This window comes from Castor canadensis, chromosome 4, assembly GCF_047511655.1.
Source record: "Castor canadensis chromosome 4, mCasCan1.hap1v2, whole genome shotgun sequence".
Classification (NCBI taxonomy): domain Eukaryota; kingdom Metazoa; phylum Chordata; class Mammalia; order Rodentia; family Castoridae; genus Castor; species Castor canadensis.
In genome coordinates this window covers 10,315,478-10,333,751 of record NC_133389.1, presented here as the reverse complement: position 1 = coordinate 10,333,751, position 18,274 = coordinate 10,315,478, and the positions used below count along the sequence as shown (strand labels likewise).

Sequence of the window (18,274 nt, the reverse complement as noted above, 5' to 3'; positions counted from 1 at the left end):
TCCAGGTGGGTATGTTGATCTGGCCCAGGGTTGTTTGTGGGAGTACCGCATGCCGCTTAGCTCACCTGGTGGTCTGCTTCTCTCTAGCCAGTAGAAGCTGGCATCTGGTGGTGCAGGACCCCTCCTGGTTTCTCCATTTACCATGGAGTGGGGATGCTATGCACAGGCTGGGGATGTGGCAGTGTCAGAGTTTTGCCTCTTAGTGTTTTTTTTCTGCAAGGTGTATCTCCAGCATCTCTCTAAGATTTTACTTTAGGAAGCACACTTTATGCTTCCTCTCTCTAGTCACCATCTTGGAATCTCCAGCAATGGTATCTTAAAGCAACTCAGGTACATTTGAATATAATAAAGTTTAAACATTTCTGAATAGTGAGGAAATCAGGGACTGAAATAAAATCAGCATGTGTGTAAATGTAGAATCTTGCCCAAAATTGTAATGGATGCAATACTTTAGTTAAAAATATATACATTTAGAAAGTAAATTTGTTTGTAGACCAGATGAATTTTACATCAGTAATCAGTTATAGGTGTCATAAGGAAATTTAACAAACACCATAAAATACCTTGATAAAAATTCACAACTTTTATAACAAGATCATATATCACTTTATAATATAAAGAAAAAGTTCCATTAAACTGACATTGTTGAAAAATGTTAAATAATGTTTCAGCTGTCAGACTTCACATAAACTGAAAAGTTACAAACCACTATCTTTAATCATGTGAAGTGTAACCACACAGCCATAGGAGTTCATTATTCTGAATTGCTCTTATATTTAAAATATTTCAGTTACAAGTTAATAATACATAATGGAGGTCATGATACACACATGTGTGATAAATGTATTGCAGAAAAGATCCAGTTGAGCGAACAGCTATAAAATTCTTGGGTATACCACTGTGCTTATAATCAGGTAGTGTTTATAAGTCAGATTATATGTCATGTGTTTGTGTGTATGTGGAATACAAAAACCATGGATGCAACAGGAAAAATCTTAATCCAAACCAAATGAACTTCAATTTAAGTATGAAGTTTAGTACATTAAGTTAAAAAAATCACAAATTGTTTGATAATAAGGTGACCTAGAAGCAAAACTTATAGAAGAACAAAAGAAAATTTTTAAAAGTCACTATGTCTGCCCCTGGGCAGACTGCTCATATAGTGCTGGTCCAGAGACACCTAGTGATGTCTCATTGGTCTTAGAGTTGTGTCATTACATTTTATGATGTTCACATAATTATAAAATCACCCAATGACCCATTTGTCAGAATGTATCACTATTAGGCAATGTATGACTCTATGTGTGTGTATAACTATCTGACACGCCCTTAAAAGAAGTCTCAAAGCATTCCCAGAGAAAAAGAATTGTAAGGGAGCAAAAGCAACATCTTTGCTCCACCTACAAGAGGGTTTAAGACAAAGATTCTCTAACAAAAGACAGATGGATGACAGAAAAGCATGACAAAGTTATTTTATGAAAGTTTTGCTTAGCATGAGATTGTTTTCATAAATGAAAACAATGATCCAGGGAAAACTGTGTGTTTTTTTTTTTTTTAAGAGTTTTATGAACATGGACAGTTATACGGAAGTGTGAGTGACAAGGCAGAAGTGTGCACTGATGCAAAATAAATGGGGATAACTCAGAGAGACCTTATTGTTCAGAGTCTTCTGGGCCTCTCTGCAATATGCCTTCCTTCCAAGAATAGGGCAGGAAACCTGTCTCATTAGGGTCTTTAAAAAGGAAGAACAAGGGAAATTGAAATAGACCTTTTTATTGCTGTGGATTTGTATATTTACTTCAATTCTGAGTAGCATACCAAGTTCCCATATCTTGGCATAGTGTTTCTTATAATCTAATGAAATCTATTCATTACCTCACAATCCAATAAAATTAGTATGCAGAAAATAAAAATCAAGTTTTTTGGACAAAAATCATAATTGAAACACCTCTTAAGATTAATACTTAAAAAAACAACTAAAAGACATTAATTAAGTCAGAGGTGAAAAACCCAACAAGATTAAGCCGACATGGGAAATATCAGACCTATAAAACTTTACAGGGTAATTCTATTAGCTACTCAAGGCAGAAAGAAGCTCAAACTATTATCAATTACATAGTTGAGTGTAAAAAGGGGACACTGCTACTAGAGATTTAAAACCTCATACAAGATTAATTTGAAAACCACACAAGACCATGCTAATAAAAGAAATTTGTAAGCCGTGGTAGTGAGAGTATACTCCTATGATTGCAGCTGCTCACGAGGCAGAGGCAGGATGATTGTGATATGAGACCAGAGCAGGGCATCTTATAGCTAGAGCCTGTATCCAAAACAAAATGCAAGCAAGAGAGCTGGGGGTGTGGCTCAAGTGATAGAGCCCTTGTCTAGTATACACAAACTCTGGGTTCAATCCATGAGGAAAAAATTAGAAGAAAGAAATCTACAGGGTAATTCTATTCAGTTATTCTTAGGCTGTAATTCTACATGACACGCTAGTAAACTGAACCTTGCAATTAGTATTTTTTTAAAAATCTGGAAAAATCTACAGAGAAAACCTCACCTAAATTTAAAGTCAGTTCATTATTAGAAACATCTGTTAATATCATTTTCCCCATAGTAAAAGAAAGGAGAAGAATCCTTGTGGTCATGAGAGCAAATGTATGAAAATTTAATTAGAATTCCACTCTAACTCATCATGTGAAGAAAAAGTGAAACATGCCTATCAAAACAGTAACAGAAGGCTATTTTCAAATGTAGCAAATGAGCTTGCTACTTTTGTAATATAGTGTGCTATGATGTACTGCATCAGAAGTGGAACTTAAAAGTTACTAATTGTCCTACATTTAAATTCCTTCCTCTTCAGCAGTGCATTAACAAACAAGTGAGTGCACTAAGAATAAAGGGTAAGTTTAGACTGTCAAGATTAGAGAATTGGATAAGCGATAGTCATAGAATGTTAATTGACAACAAACTAAAGAGAACATACAGGAAGTTATTGAAAATAATGAAAGAGTACAGCAAAGACTGTGAATACATCAATACTCAAAATTAACATAAGAATAATAAAATCATAGCTATCTAAAGTACATAAAGTATGCATTAATAAATCTAACAAAAAAGTGACAAACATTGGAATGCTATCTTATGTCACATACTAAATAAAGTATCTCATGTTCTTGTCTTTATGATAAAATATAGGACGGTGTTTTACAGGGAACATGCAGCATAAAATTCTATTTAAGTTCTTTATTGTCAAAGAAATTTCTTTAAAATAGGAATATCAAAGATCTAAGGAAATACTGTTAAGTAGATCTTCAATCAGAAAATTAGGCTGAAGGATCAGATTTTACTGGAGAGAAATAAATCATACTAGAATGAACTAGAACTCCCTAAACATGGTTTTCAAAAAGGATGAGCACATGAAGTCTAATTTGCCTAGGTTTCTTCCAGCTGAGATATAGAATGAGTCAGGATACTTTACAGAAAATATTTTTGCCACTATGATAAAAAATAATACTATTTTAGTAAAATTCCTTGAGAAATATTAAAAAATTGAATATTTATGAGGTCATTTAAGAGCAATTAATGTTGGAAAAGTACATTGCTAGGAGCAATAACTGGTTCATAAAATAGTTTCTAAAAAATAAAGAAAAGTCATTTCTGTGCAGAAGCTTGTAGAATTTTATAAGGAACTGACATAGCCTCATACAGTATATTTGCTTTTGTCCTAATTATTTGCATAGAAAACTATATAATGTTTTACTTAGAGTGAGAAATCCATCAAATGTTTCATCTAAAACTGCCTGAGAAAATGAAAAATTGAACCAATACATTTTCTTTTAAAGATAAGTTGACAACTACATGATACTCACAGTACTAATGAATAAAATGTCGCTATTGAAAATTACAAAGGACTTCACATAGCATGAGAGGTAAGTAATTCAATAGAGCTAATCAAAATTTGTAAATATATAATTTATATACACACATGATGCCCATATACATGGGAAAATATTTAAGTTCTCTTCTGGCAATAAAGATAAGAATTACAATTACAGAATGATGAATTTAAAATCCTTCAAAAGATGAATATTTAAGTGCTTTATGTTTTTATTAAATAAGTTAAAAAAAATCTATCAAGGTTAACCAAGCACATGAGTTGCCGGGACTACTAAATTTTACAAGATAATTCTAACTATTCATTGGAAGTATGCCTCTGTTAGATACTATAACTATTAATTTTTGAAAGTATGGGGTAATAGAAAAATCTGTTTTACTTTTTATTGTAATTTGTGCAATCACTTTGGAAGATAACTGAAATATTAAGAAAATGCTGAGAGAGTAGCCTGGAGAAGCTCTCAGGAAGTGCAGGAAACATGAATAAATAAAAATCTTTGTTGTTGCCACCACCTTGCCAGGGAAAAAATATTGGGCACAATCATCAACACACACACACATACTCTTTGATGAGTAAAAAGTTAAGAACCAAGGTATATGTTGCTTATTAATATTTTGTTATAAAAGTGAATAAGGTTTACAAGATAAAATAGAATTTTAAGCTGTAATGAAAATGAATGGAATATAAATGACATGAATGTTTTAATTATTAAAGAAAAAAACACAAGTAAATTGAGGTCTACGTGAGTATGCATGCAAACCCATGTGATTAATGGTTTAGAGATAAACAAGTAGTAAAATTATAAGTCTCACATGGAATAGAGCATATCAAACTCAGAATAATGTCTATCTTTTAAGGGATGTATAAGAGTTGTGAATGAGGAGAAGTATGAAAAATGCTTCTGTTCAATTTATAACTTCTTTTCTTCAGTTGGGAGTCAGATTCATAGATATTTATTATATCATACATCAGATGTTTCATCTCTAAAATATTTCATAATGAAAGCAATAGACTAAAATTCTCAACCACAATGTTTTAAAACACAGTGTGGTTTCATACATATTTAATTGTCATTTTTCTCAAATAGATTTTAAAGTGCTTTATAATTTATATGTGAGCCTTTAGAAAATAAAATCTTTATTGTTGTCACCACCTTGACAGCAAAAAATATTGGGCACACTCACCAACACCTGAACACATACACACCTGCACAATCTATTGTGTCTCTTGATCTAAGATACCCAATGGTAAAGGTCCAGAACATGGTATGTAAAAGAAAATTGCTAATAAATTCTCAACATACTGTAAATTGTCTTAAATACATTTAAATAGAAAACAGTATCTTGAATTTAGAAGAATGATTATATCAAATTCTACTCTAATCATGACACAATTATGTATCTGTTATTTATTTATAAGCAGCAGAAAAGCATAATTTATTATAAAAGAAATTTTATGACTTAAAGTCACTGTAGGTTCTGAATCCTAAAGTAATGTATGCATTTTGATAATTCATTAATTCAGTCACACATTCAAGTATTTATTGAATATTTCCTGTATGATAAGGCCTACTCTATGCTTTTAGGAAATCATGATATCAGGATATAAAAATCAATAAGCATATTTATTCTTTAGTGAAAACAGGCAACTAATAAATATGTAAACATTAAATAAGACTATTTTTAGCTGTGTGAGCTTTATGAAACAATAGAGTCAAAGGAGATAAGAAAGAAAACAGAATTTGTGAGATTAGTGTCTGTGTGCTAGGCAGGGAAAACATCATGAGAAGGGGTCATGTGAATTGTGACTTAAATGATGAAAGAGATTCAAGTATTAGATCTCAGGTAAAGAGTTCCAACAAGTTGGACCAACTTTTGCAAAGCTCTAAGGATTGAAAAAGCATAACATGCTGAAGGGTGAGAAAGAGTTCCACTGTGGAAGATTTAAAAGAGAAGTGAGCATGAGTCTACTCATCTATGATGTAAGTAGTTGCAATAAAAAGTTGCTTAAGCATTTAAAGATGATGGTGTTGTAGTCTGATGCACATTTAAGATGTGCTGCTTGTTTGACAGTTTAGAGAAAATGAAGAGAGCTGCTAGGAGAAATACTGCAACAGCCCAAATGAATGATGGGGCCAGGTGTAGCAAAGACAAAGAAAGGCAGGAGAAGAATCTGCCAAGTCAACAAGACTTGGCATTGGTTCAGAAAGTGTTTATTATCAAAATAAGCTTTAGAATTTTTACCTAATTGACAAATGACTTGGAGATCATTAAATGACAAGGAAACTCTAGGGTATGAATAGGTTCTAGAGAAAAGATTTAAGGTTTTACGTTGTTTCCATTGGGTTTAAGATTTTGGATTTGAAGTGATGTGGTTTAAGTGGTCATGGAATAGACAACAGCACACATGGAAGACAACTAATATCACAACAGAAGGTGATACAGATAAAAGACTTTGTAAAAGTAGACATCCTTTCAAGGTAAAGTACAAGTATTTTTTTCATAAGTTAAGAAAACTATTCAGAAGTATGTATAAATTTGTCTACTTACTTGGGCAGCATTACTAATCAAAAGCCAATTGGAGCAAGAGTTTTTAATAAGCTAAAATGGAAAGTTACAAATGACTATAAGGTCCTGCACTACATTTTGTAGCCGTATGTAATTAAAAGCATTAGCTGAAGCTATGTAATTTGTATATAAGGGCTATATACTTAAGAGTTTGCACTTTGAACGACTCTAGACAGATTGTAAATATTCTGTAGCTGCTAAAAATACTCTAAAACAATTAACTGCTTCTTCTGACACAGACTGACGGGAAAGATAAATGAATAATGAAAAGCAATGACAGAAGAGAGTTATGAGTATTATCAGGACAGAAATAATAGTCTCAGTCTCATATAGTCAAAGATATCATGGATTCCTTAGAGAGAAGAGATTGAGAATATCAAGGGTACCATTTGATTCGCCATCTGTACTTCATTGTTTTCCATTCATGCATAAATTAACATTTCAAAGCATTTTTCTACCATAAAGAGTTCAATTATCTTCAAACCTTGGCTATCATCCTAAAGTTTCAAATCTAAGTAATACAACAAAAGTTTAGGTTGCTATTGTGTGCTGAGCTGTGAATAGACAAGCATGGGCCCAGAATATCTTTCAGAAAGAAGACTCAGTGACTGATAATATCCTCTAACTCTCAGGATTTGGAGACAATAACAGCCAATTCTCTATTCCAATAATAGATACTGCTACAAATCTAGCAGCCTTCAATATATCTCAGACTTGACCATTTCAATTCTGGTCTTTTTTTGTCCTTTGCTTTTCTAAATTCTGCAATTTTACATATCAATTCTATTTCAGTGACTCGCCTTCATATACCTATGATGACTTGTTCTGCATGTGAAATTATCAATTTAGGTAATCACATTGTCTGACAATTTTACATACAATTAGATATAAATAAATGCCAGTCACTTGTGTAATTATTTAGCATTAATATTTTATTGATATTGTTTTGCCAATTTTTCTGTCCCTCCAACTTACTTGTACAACCTTTCTATTATTCAATCCAATTAGCAAAGGCAAAGATATAAGGAAAGGATGTAGGAGAGTGAGTGTAGTGGAAATATTATGTACACATATATGTAAATGGAAAATTGAGTCCTGTTGAAACTATTCCAGGAATGGGGGGAAGGTGAGTAAAGGAGAATGTTGGAGAGTATGAATTCAACTATGATATATTGAAGAACTTTCATAAATATCACAATGTACCCCTAGTACAAAAAAAAATAAGAAATAAGTAAATAGAAAATTTTAAAAACTGAAAATTAAAAAAGTCCTTCGAGTGTTAGTTTTAATCCCTTCTCCATTAATCTATTCCAGGTTTCGTACCTGGTGGCCTAGACACACAAGTTCTGTAAACCTTAATCACATAGTCCATATTTTCAACTGCTCTCTTTCCTTTAGTCTTAATTTAGGGTTATCTTTTTTATAGATAACACTTTTTCCATTCAACATTCTTTTGTCTCAGCTACTAATAGATAAAATAAGATAACATAAATTCATGGGCAACCAGCTTCTAGTAAGACGAATATGTGTAAGCAAGAAGCATATGTTTTCATTTCCAGCTTTGTATTCTCAAAAATCAGGCTCTGTCTCACTCTATTAGTCAATATATATTTATATTCTTTGTCACATGTACCTTAATCTGCAAATATAGAGTATATCATGGTTGCTACAAAACCAGGTAGGTAAAATATTTGGACTGTCGTGGGTTCAATTCCAGCTGTTAGGCTTCAGCTCTAATATGAGACATATCCAGGCAATACTTTAACTATGATAAAGAAGATATGTGCAATGTGTCATATTACTGAATACAGTAAGTATGACATAAATTTTGTCATTAGCATTATCATATTTATCACTACTAATGTGAGGTGTGTCCATTTAGCAACTCCTCATTCTCTTTGTCTTTCAGGTGTCCCCATCATCTACAAAATTACTTCAAGAATCTTTCAGCCATTATTTCTGAATGTTTAACATCTTCTCCTCTATAGATATTTTCCTATCTATCATATTTACATAAGAATATTTACATATTCTTAAATCTTCCCTACCTTAAAAATTTCCAACACATTTTTCATATGTCACTATCCAGAATTTTTGAAGAAGTAGTTTTTAATTTATTTTCTCTGGATCACGTTCTTTCAATCTTTCTTTTAGCATCTTTTTTAGCTAGACTGAAACATCTCTCAATCTATGAGATAATGACCCCATAATTTAATGAGCATATAAAATGAATAAGACTCTAGGAGTTCATAATGATATACACAAAAGGAGAAGATGAATCTAAAATGCATTAATTATGACTATCATCAACAACAACGTGAGTAACAATAACACATTGTGAAACAATTGGCAACAATTAATTGACCAAATCCTTATGATGAATATTGATATTTATAAAAGAGAATGAAGAGTTTAATCAATCTTCTTTTTTTGCCTGATTCAGATAATCCCACACTATGATAAATGATAATTATTTTTATAGAAGACATTATAAACTAATAAATACAAACTGAAAACAGTAATTTATTCTGACAACTATTATCAATGGACTTAAATTAACTAAGTAAAATAATAAAACAGAATGCGTGGTAGCTGCCAAACTGCTAAGCAATCAATTACTTATCAGCTATAAGAAAAAAAAATGTAAAGCAACTTTGCAAGGGAGGTTTGGGACTATTAACACACAAATTTAGTTATTCATTTTACCACCACTAGAAGAGGAACAGCATTTGTGTGTGCTAATGTCAAGCAATACAAAGAATATAGTCCCACAAAGTAAGTACTCTGGAAATATGTTAAATATTATTGAGGCTTTAGATTGAATCTCCAAAACTGTAGAGGAATAATTTAAATGGAACCAACCAGACATCCTCAGAAAGTGAAGCACATAGGGCAGTTTATTCCTCAACAAGACATTCTAAATATTTTGAGCACAAGAAAAGAAGGGTTTGGAGTATTCTAGATTGAAGGAGATTTGAGACACATAAGAAGTAAGAAGTTGAATTCATATTGGAAGAAATGAAATGTAAAAATGTCCTCTTTTAAAATAACCATATGTATTTCCAGAAGGATGACATTTTATAATATTAAAGAATATAAATTTCAGGTGCAATAAAATTCTTTTGACAAGGTAAGACTTACAATTTTCCCATCTATAAAATAAACTGTTTGTGATAAATGGATGTGTATTTTGGCAAAGGAATAATAGAGATTGAGTAAAATATAACCAAATACTATTAATTATTATGGCCAAATGACAGGCAAATGCATCTTTTTATATTTTTCTATTCCTACTAATGTTTAAATATTGTTATAATTATTATTAAATTATATACTTAATGTTTAATAATATCTTCCTTAGAATATCTTAATATCTTGATAGCATTGATTTGTGCTAGAATGTTACAGAGCTTCATAAAAGTGAAAATTCATTAACTATCTCAATACTACATAAATAATCTTAAATATGTACTTAAATGACTAAGTTAATAATTTCATTTATTAAGTCAATAATTTTCATTTATAATAACTTTATTCATCTAAAGTTATTAAATCATGAAATTGCTAATATGATTTACTGAATATACAATTAGAAAGTCAGTGTAGAAAATGATAGACATTCTAAATATTTTTAGCATAAAGGAATTTGTTCACTTAAAGCCAAGTGCTTACAAAAGGGATGGTTAAGCTGGAGGAGTTAATTATCCAAAATCACACCAAAACATTTGGATATAGAAGTTGGCGCTGATATCCTACCATCATTTCACAGAGCAATCCCACAACCAGAATGATGAGGATTAGTTAGCAGATTATTGGGTCCATTGACTGAAAAAATGTATGTCAGTGTGGAGCTGGCCTAATGGGTCCGCAGCCTTGTTTGCACATGATTCATTCATATCAAGAGTGCCAATTTCAACTGGGTCTGAGAACATTTTGTAAAGAATAAGAGCCTCTCAGTAAAGTGAAATACCAAACAAGAAATGGTGAGACAAATATACATTGAGAATATCCAATCCTCTGAGTCTGCTTCACAAAAAAAACCAGAGTTGGACCGAAGAACTTTGAATTATAAAGCCAAGGCTAAACATCAATGGGAAAATTAGTACCATAGAATTAAAGCCAGGTCCTGTCCTCCTGTCCATTTTCTATATGCAATTTGCTAATTAAAAGGTAAGATTTATCATTATGTTTTCTCTACACTAAAAGGTCAGTTTTGTTGTTATTAGCATATTATCATTTATGTATTGAATTTCTCATAAACATAAAAGCTCCTCAGAACTCCAAGAGCACTTAATTAAACTTATGTAAAATAAATGGACACTTTCTTTCCCAGAAAAGAGTCATTAAAATAAGAAACTTTGAACATCAAAGTAGACATTGATTTCAGTGGATAGACCGCAGTCGTCATGACTTTGTTTTGTAATCTTGTTACATACTAATGGCATGATAGGTTGCAAAGCAAATACATGACATTAAAACTAAAATATCCATTTACCCCTCACCAAAAGCTTTTCTTAGAACATAAGTTTAAATGAAGCATATATACGAAAGAAGTGTAAAGTTGCACAATCTATGACTTAAATTTAATAATGATAGAAAATATTTATCATACCTTTTCCTCATGAAAAATATTAGCCTTTAAACTCTTGAATTTATAAAAGAAAGAAAAATGTAATATTAAAGAAAAAATTCAAAATATTTTTATTAAATTTCTCAAAACTGTATCATATGATACAGATATATAATGACCTTAAGTCTTAAAGTACATTAAAAGAATACTTGGCACACAAACAATAGCCTAGAACTGTATTCTGTTAAATAGAATATTTATAGTTTCATGCATATTTTATGAACTAAACTCAATATACAAATTAAATACGAGTATGCCGGTATTCAAGTTAGGATATTATCTCTGATTTTATTATCATATTTCAATTTGTTTTGTGAGGGTTTCATGGATTTAGGACTTCATCAGGTTTTCATGAAACTTGAAATGCTATATTTCTAGTAAAAAAGTTCCCTGAATGACTTTCCAAATACCAAAAATGCCTTCCCCAAGAATGACTCCTCCTTCTAAAATTTCTTCAATCTGTTTCTTCATGAGGCTTTAGCATTGCCTATTTGAAAACCTATTATCCTTGTATTTTATTTCTTCCATGCACAAGGGGCTCTGTAAATAATATAAAGAATGAAACTAATAATGATGAAAATGTTCCCAGATATCCCATAGCCAATTCAATGGGGTCTTTCCAAAATTCATATTTGATTTTTCCTAAATGATTAAAGAGTTGATGGAAATTCAGACAAGAGAAATGATCCAGCAAGGCTATCTAGAGATAGCCATGATTTTAGGTAGATGACCAAACTACACTGCCTTGGGTGTTCACTTCTGTCCTCAGGACCAATCTACACATAATATTGAAGCCTTAGACTAATATCTGTGTCCTTACTGATATACGTGGCTACTGTTCTGAAAAACCCCAGTCAGGAGAATTGGTCACTAGATAAACCTCCTCTTAAAAATAATCTGACTTATTTATTGTCCAATAAAAGTGGTTGAGCTGGGTTTTTAGCAGCTTAATCAATATACATTAGGTGTGTTAATAGGTTTAGGGAGGTTTGCAAGCATTCTAAGCACAGATGGTATACATTTTATGATTCCCTTTAGGATTCTGTGCTTCATACATGAAGCACATTTCCAACCAAGATCACAAAATGTCTGTGAAATCCATCCCCTTAATCATTACAAGTATGAGTTTACATATAATTTATTTTTATACTATATTTTTGTGTGGGAGATTAAACCCAGAGCATCATGCATACTGAGCACTATTGGTGCCTTGAAAAATATATACTATTTAGCTCTTATTTGTGCAAATAAAAATTACACGAATAAGTAACATTAATAATTTTTTGTTACTCATAATCATGCAATCTGTGTGTTTTCACAAATTATCAGTGTAAAATGAAAGAGGAATTTAACATAGCTTAGAATTAACAAGGACCCAACATAGCCTAGACCCCTTCCATCTTCAAAACCCTTAAAGGTCCCATGTATCCAGCCGTGTCCTCTATTTACAAGTGCAGATAATATATCAATACATAGTGAGAAAGGGTGGAAATTCTGAGCAGACACGGTACATGAAAAGCTTAGAACAGTGGCCAAATTGCATGAAAATATATCAATACTTTGGAAACTTGACGTTGACTTGATTGGCACAAACCTGAAATGCTCTCTTGGCATTTATCACTTTTCCAATCTGTCCATAATTTATTTTTGAATCTTCCCTCCCAGATACTATTCTTACTCTATGCCTTTATTTTTACATAACTTAGTTAAACTTGGCAAATATATTTGGAATACAATATATTTTGAAGCTAAAGTTTGAACTGTATTCTGGTCACTAAATATGATTATTGATTACTAAAATTTAGTCTTGAACCATAAAAAAAAGCCAAGTATAAATGTAATAAGATATGAATAGGGATGGCAGGAAATATGAATGATGAAATATTAAAATTATACTAAAAATGAATTTGAGTTGATATCATCTATATACTCTTTGATATCAGCCCTTTCACATAGGTAATTCACATTTTTTATAGAAGAAGCACCTTTAAAACCATTTAGCTAGCCATTTTCATAAATCCAAATACGTAATTTATAAGACTGATTTTTTCACAATTTTTATAACCTTGACATTATCTCAACACTGTGATTCACATCTACCATTATTGACTTGCCATGTTATCAGAATAGCTTGTGCTATCACCAGCCATTAATTGAATGAGCATCAAGTAGAGTAGGAGAATAGAGATGAAGATGAATTCAGAAAAAAAAATGAGAAAATCAGTTACAGGAAACATCATATGTCAAGAAGTGACATATTCTTACATATGTAAGTTGATATTCTTGTGAGTTTTCAAAAATTTCTAGCTTGTAACTCCTCGTTGAGTACTCCTCTTCCTTTCCTCATTTCTTTTCTTAGAAAATCTAATCAGATTCTTATTTTATCTTCTTAGTAGATGCTCTCATCTGTCATTATCCAAACAAAACTCTCCTCTAAGTTACTACACTCACAGATAACATATGCAAGAGACCCTTACTAAAATAAATGCTAAAGGGTTTTTCTTCAGCACACACACACACATGACCCCAGGTAGACGTTGGGACCAAGAAAGGAATGAAGAGTAATGATATGTGGAAAAATACATGGATTGATACACATTTGTTAGAGAAAATCTATTAGCAGAGTTGTTTTCTGATCTGGAATAAAGATACCTTTATAAAGAGGATGCTGATTTCCAGTGGCCAGTTCCTGCAGACAATTATAATACAACAGCATTTCAGAAGAATTTCACAGTATGAGCTGCCATCAGTTTTCTATTGCTAATGTATTAAAATTGTCAAGACTTAAAATTTATTCTGTGTTCACAGCTGTTCTAATTCAAGTTAAGTTCTACAGTGAAATAGATTTTAATTCAGTGTTCTAAAAAACTGCCCTTCTATAGTCAGGGCTGACCCATCCTCAGTTAATTCCACTGTTATAAAATCTTGAAAAAATATAAATATTCTCAATATTTTAATTATATCAGTGTTTTTCTTCAAAAGAATACATCACAATATCTGCTTCAAATTAAAAGACATTAAACTCTATTTTTCTGAAAACAAATTTGATATTCTATAAATGGTTCCATCAGTCACAGATGACTACATGCTTTTAAAAGAATTATGAAGTACAATTATAGAAAAGATGTAGGAGTAGGGCAGGTGGAGTTCTGCTATGTAGTAGGTACAGCTTTCACAATTGTATCATTATTTAAGATACAAAAATAGAAATTCAACTAATGTAGAATGGGACTATAAAATTAAGATTATGCTTTAAATTTTTAAGTAAAATAACTTAGCATAGGGAGGAAAATTAATTATACAAATAGCAAATTTCATACTTACCTGGCAGGGGAGATACCATGATCACAAAGGTGGTTTTCCTAGGGCGAGGCTTATCCATTGCACTCCGTATGTGCTGACCCCTGCAATTTCCCCAAATGTGGGAAACTCGACTGCATTAATTTGTGGTAGTGGGGACTGTGTTCGCTCTCTCCACTAAAAGAAAAAACAAGCAAACAAACAAAAAAAAATAGCAGATTTCATTGTGACATTTTAGTCAGGTTTTTTTTTTTTAATTATTGGAGTTTGAACTCAGAGCTTCATGCTTGCTAAGCAGGCACTGAACCACTTGAGCTACTTACTCTGCCAGCCCTCACTGTGACATCTTCATGCATGTATATAATGTATTTAGTCTATGTCACCTCCCATATTACTCACACTTATCTTTCCTTCCCTGTCCCTTTGGTCCCCTTCATCTTCCCTAATAGTGCCCCTACTTTCAAGTCTTTTCATTTGTTTGTGATTTCACATATGACAGAAAAATATGTAATATTTTTCACCTCTCTTAAAATGATGATCTCTAGATGCATCCATTTATTCACAAAAACATAAAGATATGCTACTTGTCAGATAGTGGGATTGCTATGAGGACAGATAATAAGAAGTATTGACGAGGATGAAGACTCATACACTACTGGTGGGACAACAAAATGGCATAATCACATGGGAAAGAGTTTGGAAGCTTCTCAAATGATTAAAAGAATTGTCACATGGTCTAATAATTCCATACTTAGAGAATTGACACCCAAGTGAAATGAAATATATGTCCATATAAAAACATATACATAAATATTTTTGACAGATTATTCATAATGTCCAAAATAATAAATGACCCTAAATCCATACCCTGTGAATTAATAAAGTAAATGTGACATAGCAATGGAATATAATTTGGCCACAAAAATAAACAAAACAGTGATACATGCAGCCACCTGGATGAGCCTTTAGAGAATTTGAATGGAAGCGATCACAAAAGGTCATATATTGCATGACTCCATTTGTATGAACATCCAGAAGAAGCAAATCTGTAGAGACAGATGTTGATTATAGGCTGTGAGGTGAAAATGATTCTGTGAAGATAGCTAATGAATGTGGTGTTTAAGTACTTAAAAATGTTTGTCCAACTCTATAAACATACTAAAACTCATTGAAAATATATTTAAGTAAATGAAATGAGTAGTGTATTAATTAAATATCAATAAGTTTGTTAAAAATGAGAAGAGACAAAATTCTTGTGTTAAACAATGCTTTCAACAAGAAAGATGATTATGGTGGAGTTGAACCCAAATAAGAAATTAGGATTGAGAAAATAATTTTAAAAACATACCTCTGTAACTTAAAGGAGGCTCAGTTTAAGGTTTCAATTTTTATGTTGTGTCAAATATCCCATCTAAAAAACATCTGCATGATAGAGCAGTTGTATATCCTATCAACTGCTCTAAAATACCATGTGTCCTGAGCAGAATTAGTTTATTGTCCGCAGGTCAACAATATTACTTCCCATCTCTAGGTTGTAATACATTAAGGTTGACAAGTCAATCCTTATTGAAGCATTCAATAGAAATAGGAATCTAAGCCCTTCAGTTATAGGCTTTTATTGCTGATGAATTGTAAATCATGTTCTTCTACTTACTCACTATATATAGGTCTGTAACCCCTTTCATGTTTGTCCAACCCTTGTAACTGAGTCTCTGCCTCACAATTGTATCATTGGATAGTTATATGTCCAATATTATTTGTCAAACACAAATAATATATATTTCATATATATATTATATATGCAACACACATATACATATACAATGATATATGTGTGTGTATTTATATATATATATATTTCTAAAGCATTGGCAACTGAGCTCTGAAGGCACTTTTACTAATGATTTGATTTTGTGTTTCTTATCTTTGACTGCTTTATCAAAATGAATGAGCCCTTGAGATTCATTTCATGTTCCTTATCCTATTTTGAGTTTTATCCCAAGTAATGGATCTAAAAGTACAAGATCATGACACTGGTCACAATAAAATCTACTGCACATTAATTCTGTGATTTCAACTGTGTAATACAACCATTCTGGGAATCCATTCCATCAATGGGACACTTAACTTTTCTCCTCACTTAGTTCTTTTATCCTCCACCATGGCTAACCTCCCATCATGCCTCCTGAATAAGCCAATACACATTGTGATGTGTGGTGAGTGACAACACTAAACAAAATGTATTATGGGGTATTTTAATAATTGGTGAAATGATGTATTTGACTGAATTGAATAAACCAAGAGAACACAACCACAATTTCTCCAAAGCACATTTTTGTCTTTATGTCCAGTTTTTTTATTGACTGGCATTCTTTCATTGAAAGTCTATGGATGAAGAAGCAGCACTGCAGGAAAGCTGACATAAACACTAACAGACAGCTGTGACATTGGAATTTGCCCGTGTGAGAGCATTGGGACAACACCACAGATCTGCCCACCACGATGCACACTGCTGCTCTCAAAGTGGAGTAGGTAAAACCCAGTGAGTCAACAGAATTGTTTAATTACTTCTCCCTGACAGAATGCAATTTAAAAGAGCATATTATATGATAGAAAAGAGATCTCATATTTTTATTGTCTCCTGTTTATTTATTTATTGTGTATTTATGCATTTATTTATGAAGTGAACTCTTGGTTTTGTGATTCTTAAATGTTCATGAAATAATGTTAAAAGACATGAAATATCCATGAATATGTATTACCTCATCATTGACTCCAGAGACAAAGAGTGTCACAACTCTAGGCAAGCAGGTGCCATCTGGAGCTGTAAAATTGCCAAAAAAGTATAAATTTCAAGGGAAATATTCCAAATATTCAAGCCAAAGCTACAAAACTGTGCTCACAGGCCTCCAGTAACCAGACATAAAGATTCTACAGGAGTACCTAAGTCATTATTAAACCTGAGATTGAGAAAAACAAAGAAACAAAAAAACTTTTTTCTACCACTCTGGTAATGAGAAATCCAGAGCCTTTGTTTTTTTTCTGGAGGACCATCCAGGTTTAACTGGCACAGGTACAAAAATTTTGAGTGTCCCCTAGGTCTTTCAAATCCTCTATACTGTTAACCTATCCATGCCACACATAGTATGTCTTAAGAAGTTAAGCAGACTTCTGAAAAAAAATCTGAATTTAATAAGTCTTGCATCTATTAGAAAGCTATTTTACAAAGTATGAAGAAAAAACCTAACATTTTAAGTCTTTTTCCTGCTCTGCAACCAACATAACATATTTCACATGGCTCCTTACCATTTATGAAAGGTAAAACTCAGAGACTTCTCAGAAGGGACATTCCTTCAACTATAGTATCGTTTTCCATCCTTGTACCTTTTTAGTTTCCTCACCTCACCACCATGCACACACCATTTTCACATTATCCAAAATATGATTAACAGTGTTTCTTGTCTGACTGAGGAGGTCTTCTTCCCTACTGTGTCTGAAACCTTTATTTAGCAGGGGTTGCTATATGGCATTTTAAAAATTGTTTTCAATCTGCATAATGCCATCAACCCTTTTGATTAAACACCAAACTGCAAGACCAACTAGGGGTCTTGGCATGCCTGCTGGATCTTATTGGATGTAAGCTGTGCTCACAGGGGTGAAGAAATCAGAAATCAGGTCCAAATTATATGTACATCAACCCCACACACATGCACACATATTTAGATCTTATATTTGCAGAAATAAGAGTAAATTTTAATGGGGATAAAATGTTCCTGTCTTTAGAGACAAAAACAGACTAATATCTAAAAATTTCAAATAATTTTATATATGAAAGAACAGATCTAACTCCTTTCTAAGAATTTGAAAAATCATAAGAGT

General features: G+C 32.1%; 1 non-coding gene across 1 annotated transcript; it reads left to right on the top strand.

The window, feature by feature from the left end:
* Nucleotides 1–14,411: 14,411 nt before the first annotated feature.
* LOC141422734 (U1 spliceosomal RNA) lies at nt 14,412–14,574 on the top strand. Its single transcript, XR_012447481.1, has one exon. It is a non-coding gene; the product is annotated as a U1 spliceosomal RNA (small nuclear RNA).
* The last annotated feature ends 3,700 nt before the right edge of the window (nt 14,575–18,274 follow it).